This window comes from Mesoplodon bidens, assembly GCF_964165515.1.
Source record: "Mesoplodon bidens genome assembly, chromosome: 6".
NCBI lineage: Eukaryota > Metazoa > Chordata > Mammalia > Artiodactyla > Ziphiidae > Mesoplodon > Mesoplodon bidens.
The window spans coordinates 30,121,418-30,133,830 of NC_138162.1; positions in this window are offsets into that span (position 1 = coordinate 30,121,418).

Sequence of the window (12,413 nt, forward strand, 5' to 3'; positions counted from 1 at the left end):
TTTATTTACCATGAAGTCGTTGTACTAGTAAAGGGCAGGATCTCTATAAAACTCATTTAATAACTTAGAGAGAGACAGCAGGCAATACCATAAAGATCTTGGAGTCAGATAAGCCTAGGTTCAAACCATAAATATACCACTGTGTGACCAAGTTATTTTATTACCTTGAGCCTCTATTACTTCACCTGTAAAATGGAAATTGTCTCACAGGGCAAAGAGCTAATTAGATAATTAAATATATGAGAAAGTACTCAGCATATTGGCTAACTCATGGTAATCACTCACAAATTTGTTACTTCTGTTGTTGTACCAAACAGTTGCACTAGGGACAAGTCATGATTGGAACATGTTGACTTTGACGGAGCACAGATATGAGATATGAGAATAAGCCTCAGAGCCTGTTGATCTTACAGAGCCCAGAGTCTGTTCCTTGATTTCTTTTTTCTTTTTTTTTTAAACATCTTTACTGAGGTATAATTGATACACAGAAACTGAACATACTTAAAGTATACAACTTGATGAGTTCTGACATATATATATATATATATATACACCCATGAAAGCATCACCCCTATCCAGGTAATAACTATATCCATCATCTCCAAAAGTTTCTTCCTTTTTAGTCCCAGAAATTTGAATTTGTCAGTGTGCCAAGAGTTAACTGATCTCTGAGGGGCTGGAACTGATCTCTGAGGGGTTGGTTTATAACAACAAAATTCTCAAGAGATAGGTGCTAGCAGACACTAGCAGATTTTTTAATTTATCATGGAAGAAGAAATACTTCCAACAAATTCAGGGCACTCTTTCCCTGGTATTAGACACAGGAGACTTCAGTAGTTTGAAAATGAATGCATCATCAGAAGGTTGCTCAGTGACAAAGAATCAGAGCAAAGGAATTGGATGCTCTTGAGGAATATTTTAACAGAGATGTAGAAAAGCCAGCAATCTCTCCTTGTCCCCCAATCCTGTTCAATTTTCTAGTGGTCAGACTGTGTCTTTTGGATAACGTTTTTCTATACTGGGCAAAATTCCTCCTTTTCTAGACTTAAGTAGGTAAGACTCTTCTTTTGTTCACAGCAACATGTACACTGCAGATGACTCAGCGACACTTTTCTTTGTTTTACCCTAGTCACTTTAGTAAGGTGTAGACACTGCATATAATTCAGCCAATTATTTTATTTATTTATTTATTTTTATTTTTATTTTTTGGCTGCATCAGGTCTTAGTTGCGGCAAGTGGGATCTTTCACTGTGGTGTGGGCTCTTCATTGTGGTGTGTGGGCTCTTCGTTGTGGTGCGCAGGCTCCAGAGCACGTGGGCTCTGTAGTTTGAGGCACCAAAGCACAGTAGTTGTGGCACGTGGGCTTAGTTGCCCTGCACCATGTGGGATCTTAGTTCCCCCATTCTTTACCACTGGACCACCAGGGAAGTCCCTCAGTCAATTATTTTTAAACTGTATGGTTATGTCTGCAGATAATTAAACTCTTGGATGTTGTGTGCTAAGTCCTATGAGATACCCTCACAGAGGATGGTTTTATCTACCTACAAGAATTGAAGTCACCTTGCCGTGGCTCCTTTAGAAACGGCAGCACCAATACTCACTGGTCCCACTTAGACTCATAAAACATTTTCATTTTACACTGCAAAAGGATTAGCAACTTTGACTCTGTAATGTGGCTTCACAGTGAATGCCGTGGTCATTTCTCAAGGATACTTGGTGTTATGGGTAGTCTTCTCTTCACCTTTAGTAGGTGATTTACAGAAATATTTAAATGTATTTCAGAAAGTTAAGCATGTCAGCACATGTCAAAACACTTAAATTATAGTGATTTGATGTCAATATCAAAAGACCTCTTGCTATAATTAATATCCTCCATGAATTGAGTCTCTTTGAAATGACTTTTACCACACTCTTAAACAAGTTAACTGCTGCACATATTTCCTAACTGAAATATTCCTAGCATTAATTTTTATGGAATTAAAGAATTTTAAAGGCTAGAAATTACTTGATCTTTCTCAGAGTGGGAAAATTTTGTCTCCAGTAAGAGCTTAATAAAGGAAACTCCTTCTCTCTATTAATAGAGAATGATATACAATTTAATTTGTATCTACATGGTAAGAAAAATTGTTATTGTGAAATAATAAAGTTCAGAAAAGGAAGGTGTGTCATAGGTCTGGATATTGGGTACATAGTAGGGACTCAAGCAATGCCAAATGAGAGCTTTAAACTTGTCATCATGGTGTAAAGTTTTTATTACAAAAGAATTTACATTGCTTTTGACTTGAGATTACTTTTTAGAAATTTCTCCTTCACTTTCAAATTAATAAATGGTTACTGAGCACTGGCTAGGCAAGCAAACACCATGCACTAGTCAGGAGCATAATTTTTCTGGTTTATTGATTTATAGATGTGCAAATTTGCTTTGCTTCGATTTGATTTTATAGGCCATACTTCAATTATGTTTGTCAATTTCTAAATTATTTATTCTTAAAAATAATAAAATCAATAATAAAAACATCTGGGCTTTAGTCTCCTGTGACTTACATAGAGCCTCCAATAAAACTACTGAGTTAACTGTTTTCAACCTGTTATACAGTTGGGGAACATGTAAGTTGTGCTCAGTGCTGGGAACACAGTGTGAATGAAAACAAATGAGGTGCCATCTTTAGTCTGTGTGACTCCTTGAAGGCTTGGACTCTATCTTATACTAACATGTAGACCTCCACTTTTGGCTATGTCCAACCACCAGGGCTCCTTTTGCAATTTTTAGGAATGTACATTTTGCCTGGCAGTTCTCCGCCCAGCTCTTTGGTTTCTGTGGGACAGTGGGACTCACACTTTACTGGCAGAGCACTGGACACACACTGTTCTCTGAGGAATATAGCTGATCTGGCATACAAATGCGGAAGAGGTTTTCTGCAGAAATAGGACTCTACTGCCTGAATAAATTATATAATTATAACCAGGAATATATTGTTTCACATATTAAAAAACTGTTGAATAAAGCAAAATTGAGAGCTGTGAAAATAAATTTGAGCCAGTGAAAGAAGAGTTAAGTATTTAAATAGCATTATTTGAGAATGCTGATGAACTGAAAAATCAATGAACACTTTAAGGTTAATAGAGGATATTCAATAGTCGTCCTTCATTGGGGAGGAGGACACTAATCATGATGACAAATGTGCTCAAAGTATAGCCAGGTGTTCTCCAGATGTTCTGCCTACCCTCACCTGCCTGACCCATAAACATGACCAGCAGAACAGTCAAAGAGGTTTGAGAAAAGAGGCAAGGGCAGGAGTACAAGAATTTCCCACGAGCTGGCATGGGATCCTCATCAACCACAGGCACATGCAGAGTTTCTGACACTTGTCCAGGATTTTGGCACTGGGTTCAGCAGATATTCAAGTGTTCTTCATGCTGCTATAATGCACGTGTGTGTATCTAGGTTGTCGAATGAGCTCAACGGCATGGAGGGATTCTCCTGAAAACAAGGATCATGCCTTATCCAGCTCTGAGTTCTCTGTGCTGAAAATTGAGCCTTCACATAGAAAGAATTCTTTAGAAGTTTGTTGTATGTATGAATGACCAAAACAACATTTTTCTAATCATATATAATGTAAATAATGCGTCTTGTAAAGACAAATTTAATTCAACACCAAAAGTCCAGTTACAATACAACAAGGTTGACACATGCACTCATTAAAGTCACTAACATCCTGTTTTTGAGCATTCTTACTCATGTCCAGTTTGGCTGCTATAGGCCACATCATTCCCCAGTGTGCTTCGTCTTGGATAGCAGAGAGAATACAGAATGATGTTTCAAGGAGCCTGCCTTGCCTATGAGGTAAGCAGCTAGTGTCCTTCAAGACTTAAAAAAAAATTAGATTCATTTGGCTAAGTGGCCTTAGAATATCTGTTGTAGGAAACTTAGTTATTCATAACTTAATGGGGCTCTATGTTGTCATTTTTGTTTAAAACATGAAGTATGACTGCTAATATTTTGATAAATTAGAAACCTCTCCTATCCTTTCCTACTTTTGTGCTCCTCCTGTTTTCTACTGATTCAGTATTTGCTAGTCATGTACCAGATGTAAGTCTAACACCATTGTGTGAAAAATAATAATAATAAAGAAAGAAGAGAGGGAGGGAGGGAGGAAGAAAGAAGAGAAGGAGAGATAACTTATTTCTTTTTAGCATAGATTCTATGATTTATGCTAAAAATCATAAATTATTATAAATCATAAATTAAATAAAATCAAAAAAAGATTTTATACATTTTATACAGGGGCCATCTCATGATTTTTTTTTTTTTTTTTTTTTTTTTTGCGGTACGCGGGTCTCTCACTGTTGTGGCCTCTCCCGTTGCGGAGCACAGGTACCGGACACGCAGGCCCAGTGGCCGTGGCTCATGGGCCCAGCCGCTCCGCGGCATGTGGGATCTTCCCAGACCAGGGCACGAACCCGCGTCCCCTGCATCGGCAGGCAGACTCTCAACCACTGCGCCACCAGGGAAGCCCCATCTCATGATTTTTAAAAGCCACCCCCCCCCAAAAAAAAAGGAAATCAACCAGAGGATACTTATAATACCGACCTGGGAAATAGTTTTAAAGACTTCTGCTATGAGTTGAATTGTGTCCCCCAAATATTCATCTGTTAAAGTCCTAACTCCCCAACTCAGAATGGGACCTTACTTGGAAATAGGGTCATTGCAGATATAATTAGTTAAGATGAGGTCATACTGGGGTAGGGTAAGCCCTTTCTTATAAAAAGGGAAAATTTGGTGGGATTAGGCTGCAGCAGAACTGGACTGGAGTATCCAGAATGGCTTCACCCAAATGCCTGTTCTTTCCACATGGTGGCTCCAGCAGAGCGGCCATACTTCTTCCATGGTGGCTCAGGGCTCCAAGACCAAGTGTTCCAAGAGCTAAGAAGCGAAAGCTGCCACTTTCCTAAGGCCTGGACTGAAAAACTGGTGTAATATCATGTCTGCAATATTTTATTAGAGCAAGCACAGGGCTTGCTCACACTTCAGGAGAGATGAAATAGACCCATGTCTTGTCTTAGAGTGTCTAAGAATGCGCAGCTTTCTTTAATCTGCCACATGACTCTTATCAAAGATCATTCCAGGTGTACTTTGAAAAACCATTACATTAATTATAATTAATAGATCATTTTGATTTTTCCAAATCTTTTTTCAGGCAACGGTTTATGAATTAAGGGGCTAAACATATCTTCGAATCAGCCCCTACCTTGTCCCCTTCAGTCAGCATTTATGTGTCTCATTATATCCTATGTGTGCATTCAATTTTATAATTATGTTTATAAATGAATTCATAACTGTTCAAAAATTATAATATCCTTAAAGCACCTTATCTTGTATAATTTCTCTCAGAAGATAAAAAAGGTGGTGGGGGGTAACATTTAGATACAGAAATGATCACAGGACCATGCAAAGATGAAGGCAAAGATTGGGGTGATGCTTCTGTAAGCCAAGGAATGCCAAAGATTCCTAGCAGACCATCAGAAGCTAGGCAAGAGGCAGAAGAGATTCTCACAGCCCTCAGAAGGAACCAACCCTGCCAACACCTTGACCTTGGTCTTGCCTCTTCCAGGACTGCTAGATAATATATTTCTGTTATTTAAGCAGCCCAGTTTGTGATACTCTGTTATAACAGCCCTAGCAAACGAATATACCTTCTTTGAAGTCATTGACTGGAAACAATAGTGTCTGTCTTGTCAAGACTGTCTACTACCACACTCCCACCCCCACTGAAACCACACTGTGGGACAACCTTGAGCTCTGCCTTGGCTGAAGCATTAAAAATCACTTAACATTGAAACAAATGCTTTATCTTATCTGGTGATTACACAAAGCAGAAGCAGCACTAGATCATAGAGCTTTCCTATTGTTTACCCTGAGCAATGGCGAGGCCAGGGAGCTGATGACTGATACATTACATTATGTTAATGTAAGAGATATTAGTAAGTTCAAGGGCAGGGATGAAGCCTTCTCCTTATTGCTATTCCCCATAGATTCCAGCTCAGTGCTGAGCACAGAACTATTACTTATTATTTAATCTTTGATATAAGACACTACAAGTCTCTTCGAGAGTTCATTTTTGTTTTAAAATCTTCTGAATAAAAATATAAGTAAAACAACTTTTTTTTCACTATTTGTAAATATCAATAACAATAGGTAGAAAACAAACCAGTGCATTTGTTTTCTTCCTGAGAAAGCTTTTCAGTAGGGCGACCGCAAAGAAAGACAAGCTAGTCTCTGTCGCCATCTAGTGTAGCAAGAGGGTTATAACAGTATAGAGCTTAAATTTAAACTCAATCCTTCCAAGGAATAGGTAAAACTATACTTGGAAAAATGCAAGAGTGTAGAGCTCACATGTAGAGCTGCTTCCTATTTCGACACAAGGTAGGCCAGTGTAGCCTTTCGTTGCTTGTTATCTTGTGCTGGTTTACAGGAGCATGAGCTCTGTGATGAGCTATTTATTCAATTATCAAATCTCTATTCAGCCACTACTATTTTCCAGGCACTATAATGGTAATCAGAAGTGGTATAAGACACTTTATCCACAGAATAGACAATCGTGATATAAAGGAGTCATACTTAAATGTGTTTAAATAAAGTTATTCTGCCCTTGCCACACTACCAGAAATATTCAAAATCTCACCCATTTGAAGTTACTCTGTCCACTTCAGCCTTCCCTCTGTCCATTTGGATCCATTCTTGCTTGATTTCATCTCCTTGGACTTCCTAAGCCCTTGGCTTTGCCCCCAGGTTCCTAGTTCAGGCTGAAACCACCTTTTGTTTTGATGATTCTTTTGACCACACTTCTTTGACTTTGCTCCTCAGAAATTTTTCTTAAACATGAGTTTTTAAAACTCTAACTTCTATGCCAGCCTTAGAGAACCCAAACAAACCAAAAATTATACTAGGAAGCAAAAAAGACACTACATTAAATCTTCAGGCCTTGAGGTCCCTGTCCACTGGGAATAAGACAATGTCTTCTTTACTCTCTGTTTGGGAAATGCAGTACAAACACAGCTCTGTGCACCCAGCTGTTAACAATTACCATCACACACACACACACACACACACACACGCCTAAAGCATCTGCTTTGCTGGTATCCGAGTTCAAGAAAGGTTCCAGAAAGCTTATCCCTGCCACCACGAAAGAAAACTCACCACTACTTGGAGAGACAATCAGCATGGATTTTGGCAGGCAGATTACTTCACAGGACTCCCCAGTGTTTCCCAGAGCCAGGTACTAGTTTTAATAATAGGCCCTGAGTATGTTCCTGAGGAAGTATGAAATAACCAGCCATACTCTCTCTTCTGGGCTGAATTGTGTCTCCCACAACTCATAAGATGAAGTCCTAACCTCCAGAACTTCAGCATGGGACCATATTTGGAGATAGGGTTTTTAAAGAGATAATCAAGTTAAAATGAGTTCCTTAGAGTGGGCCCTAACCTGATACTACTGGCATCTTTGTAACAAGAGGAAATTTGGACACACAGAGAGACACCAGGCAGGTGCATTCAGAGAGGCAACTATGTAAACACACACGAAGAAGACAGCCATCCACAAGCCAAGGAGAGAGGCCTCAGGGGAGGTCTCCTCAGAGGAGAAACCAACCCTGCCAACCCCTTGATCTTGGATTTCCAGGTACCAGCACTGGGAGAAAATAAATTTCTGTTGTTCAAGGCACACAGTCTATGGTATTTTGTTAAGGAAGCCTACCAAACTAATACATCCTCCTATGTAATAACCCTAATCTTGGTTTAATGGTCTTTCCCCTCTAGAAAATTTAACTCCATGGAGTCTTCAACTTGAGTAAAAACCCTACTTCTGGGCTTCCCTGGTGGCACAGTGGTTGAGAGTCCGCCTGCCGATGCAGGGGACATGGGTTTGTGCCCCGGTCCGGGAAGATCCCACATGCCGCGGAGCGGCTGGGCCCATGAGCCATGGCCACTGAGCCTGCGCGTCCAGAGCCTGTGCTCCAGCAACGGGAGAGGCCACAACAGTGAGAGGCCCACGTACCTCAAAAAAAAGAAAAAGAAAAAAAAAGTTAAAAAAAAAAAACCCTACTTCTTAGAAGATGAGGCTGTCTTTCCCATAATCTTGACTCTTCTTTGGGGAAGTTAATGATTACTCAGCCAGACTTACGTTCAGTCAGGATGAAAGATTGTCTTCTTTAAGGGAGATCAATAAAGTATCAAAGAAATTCTCTCAGCCCCACATGTTCATTAGGTGACTTCCCTCATGATTTATCTATGCACATAGACCCTCCTAAAATGACTGAAAGTGACACATTTTTCATGTTGCTCCCAGGAGCTTCTAGAATATGTCAAAATAAGACATTAATTAAGCACCTGCAAAGCCAAATTCTGATCTCCGCTGAGAGCTCATTTTCCTCTTTCCCAATTTTCTCAAATTACATTCAACTCTAACGTTCTAACTCCCCGAATCAAGTTATACTGTATGGTGAACACCAGATGGCAATATAACCCAAGTTATACACATCTCAATCTATTCTATCTCAGCACTCCAACTCTTCCCATCCATTTTCATTGTCAGAGCTTTAATTTCAGTTTTATTTTTAAAGTCCCCACTCTCACCAAAGTGATATTTTAAAAAACTTAAGCAATATTCATATTGCTTTTCTCCTGGTTTAAAAAAAAATACTTTAGTACCTAAAATGTTAGCTATAAAGCTACTAAATTAGCATAGACAACCTTGTGTGACAATTCCAGCTTTACCACCTGCTACTCCCTCTTCATATATAATGATCATATGACACCAATCTACTTATTTTTTACTGAATGCAAAATGACATTTTACAATTCAAAATTTAAATACATGTTATTCTATTTGTCTTGGAACTCTTTTCTTTCACATACTCATTTGGTTACCCTTAATAACCTTCCGAATTCAACTCTGGTATCAACTCTTCCAAGAAGTCCTTTGTAACCCATTCTCAGACCACAGCAAAGGTTACTCACTCACTCCCATGCCTCACAAATGATTCCACATTTACACTATGTTTCTAGACTGAGAAGGTGGTAAGGGAAGTGTTTATACCTTTATCATCTTCTCATCACCAGCACCTAACAAAGTAATTGAAAATTGGTGAGTGTTAATTAAACGATTTACTCAAGATCGAATAGAGCAGGAGAAACATGGTGTTTGTTTGCTTGCTTGTTTGTTTTATGTTGGGGAAGAGGGAATGGGAATATTAAAAATGTTGATTTTGCAAAACCTAGGTTATCTAAGTAAGAAAAGCCCCTCAATCCAGTAGCTCCTATGCCCAAGTGCTGGCAAGAATACAAAGTTGAAACCCTTGTGCACAGTTGGTGAGAATATAAAATGGTGCAGTCATTATGGAAAACATTATGCAGCCTCCTTAAAAAATTAAAAATAGAACTGCCATATGATCCAGTAATCCCCCTTCTGGGTATATACCTAAAAGAACTCAAAGTGATATCTCAGAGTGATACCTGTACACTCATGTTTAATGCAGCATTATCCAGAATAGACAAGAGAAGGAAGCAACCCAAATGTCCATTAACAATTGAAAGGATAAAGGAAATGTTGTGTATATATATAATGGAATAATCTGCAGCATTAAAAGAGAAGGAATTCCTGTCACATGCTACAACATGAATGAACATCAAGGATATTATGCTAAATAAGCTGGTCACAAGAGAACAAATGCCGTATGATTTCCACTCAGCTGAAGTAGTCAGACTCATAAAAACTGAAAATAGAAAGTTGGTTGCCAAGGATGGGGGCAACAGGGATTACTGTATAGTGGGTACAGAGTTTCAGTTTTGCAAGATGAAAAAGTTCTAGAGATCTGATGCACTATAACGTGAATATGCTTAACACAACTGAACTGTACACTTAAAATTGGTTAAGATGGTAAATTTAACCAATTTTGCCACAGTTAAAAATAAAAAAAAGATGATATATTTCAGTCCCTTCCATTTATAGACTAGAAAGAAAGAGGCAGAATGTAGGGACATGGGCAAGGAGAAATAACAAGATAAAGTCACTTAAAAGACTTTAAGATCAAGAACAAGGCAAGACATTTCTTTACACTTATAATAAAATATCAGAAAGGGAATGTAAAAAAATGATCCCTTTTAAAATCGCATGAAAAAAAAACACTTAGGAATAAACCTGACCAAGGAGTTGAAAGACATACATGCTGAGAACTATAAAACATTAAAAAAGGGATGAAGATGATTCAAAGAAATGGAAAGATAGCTCATGCTCTTGGATTGGAAGAGTTAATATTGTTTAAATGGCCATACTGCCAAAGCAGTTACAGATTTAATGCGATCCCTATCAAATTACCTATGACTTTTTCCACAGAACTAGAACAAAAAAATCCTAAAATTTATATGGAACCATAAAAGACAGAATTGCCAAAGCAATCCTGAGGAAAAAGAACAAAGCAGGAGGCATAACCCTCCCAGACTTCAGACAATACTGCAAAGCTACAGTAGTCAAAACTGTGTGGTACTGGCACAAAAACAGACATATAGGTCAATGGAACAGAATAGAGAGCCCAAGAATAAACCCACACACCTATGGCCAATTAATCTTTGACAAAGGAGGCAAGAACATACAATGGAAAAAAGACAGTCTCTTCAGCAAATTGTGTTGGGAAAGCTTGACAGCCACATGTAAATCAATGAAGTTAGATCACACCCTCACACCATATGCAAAAATAAACTCAAAATGGCTTAAAGACTTTAACATAAGATACAACACCATAAAACTGCTAGAAGAGAATATAGGCAAAACATTCTCTGATATAAATCGAACCAATGTTTTCTTAGATCAGTCTCCCAAGGCAATAGAAATGAAAGCAAAAATTAGCAAATGGGATCTAATCAAACTTACAAGCTTTGGTACAGCAAAGGAAACCATAAACAAAATGAAAAGGCAACCTATGGACTGGGAGAAAATATTCGCAAATGATACAACCAACAAGGGCTCAATTATCAAAATATACAAACAGCTCATACAACTCAACAACAAAAAAAACAAACAGCCCAATTGAAAAATGGGCAGAAGACCTAAATAAACATTTCTCTAAAGAAGACATACAGATGGCCAGTAGGCACATGAAAAGATGCTCAACACTGCTAATTATTAGAGAAAGGTAAAGCAAGACTACAATAGGGTACCACCTCACACAGTCAGAATGGCCATTATTAAAAAATCTACAAATAACAAATGGTGGAGAGGGTATGGAGAAAAGAGAACCCTCCTACACTGTTGGTGAGAATGTAAATTGGTGCAACCACTATGGAAAACAGTATAAAACTGTTTTCTAAACTAAAAAACTAAAAATAGAGTTGCTAAATGATCCAGCAATCCCACTTATGGACATCTATGCAGAAGACAAAACTCTAGTTCAAAAAGATACATGCACCTCTATGTTCATAGCAGCACTATTCACAATAGCCAAGACATGGAAAAAACATAAATGTCCACTGACAGATGAATGGATAAAGAAGATGAAGTACATATATATAATGGAATACTACTCAGCCATAAAGAAGAATGAAATAATGCCATTTACAACAACATGGACAGACTTAGAGATTATCATACTAAGTGAAATCAGAAAGAGAAAGACAAATACAGTATGATATGACTTATATGTGGAATCTAAAATATGACACAAATGAACTTATCTATGACCCAAAAACAGACTCACAGACATAGAGAACAGACTCGTGGTTGCCAAGGGGGACCTATTTAGATATCATTTCTTCCCAAGTCAGTTTACAGATTAATGTTATCCCATTCAAAATCCAGAGAGAAATTTTGGAGAAACTGACAAGAAGATTCTAAGCTGATACGGAAATGTAAAGGACCTGGAAGAGCCAAAACAATCTTGAAAAAGATGAATCAAGTGGGAGGATTTACACTACCTCATCATTAAACTCAATATAAATCTATAATAATCAAGTCATTGCAGCACTGACATAAAGTAAGACAAATAAATCAATGAACAGAATAAAGATGTACAGAAAGAAACACACATATATGATCAATTGATTTTCAACAAAGATGCCAAGGTAATTCAATGGGGAAAGGATAGTTTTTTCAATAAATAATGCTGGAACAAGTATATACACCATATACAACAATCTATTTGAGGCAGATAATAGACCTAAAATATTCAATCTATAAAACTTCTTGTGGGGCACACAGAATATCATTTTTACCCTGGGGAAGACAAACATTTCTTAGATAGGATCCCAAAACATCAACATCTATTAAAAGAAAATTTCAAGTATCATGATTTTCGAAATTAAAAATTTCAGCTCTTCTTTCATTATGTTTGGTATTTGCTGAAGTTTTCCATAGATGTCCTTT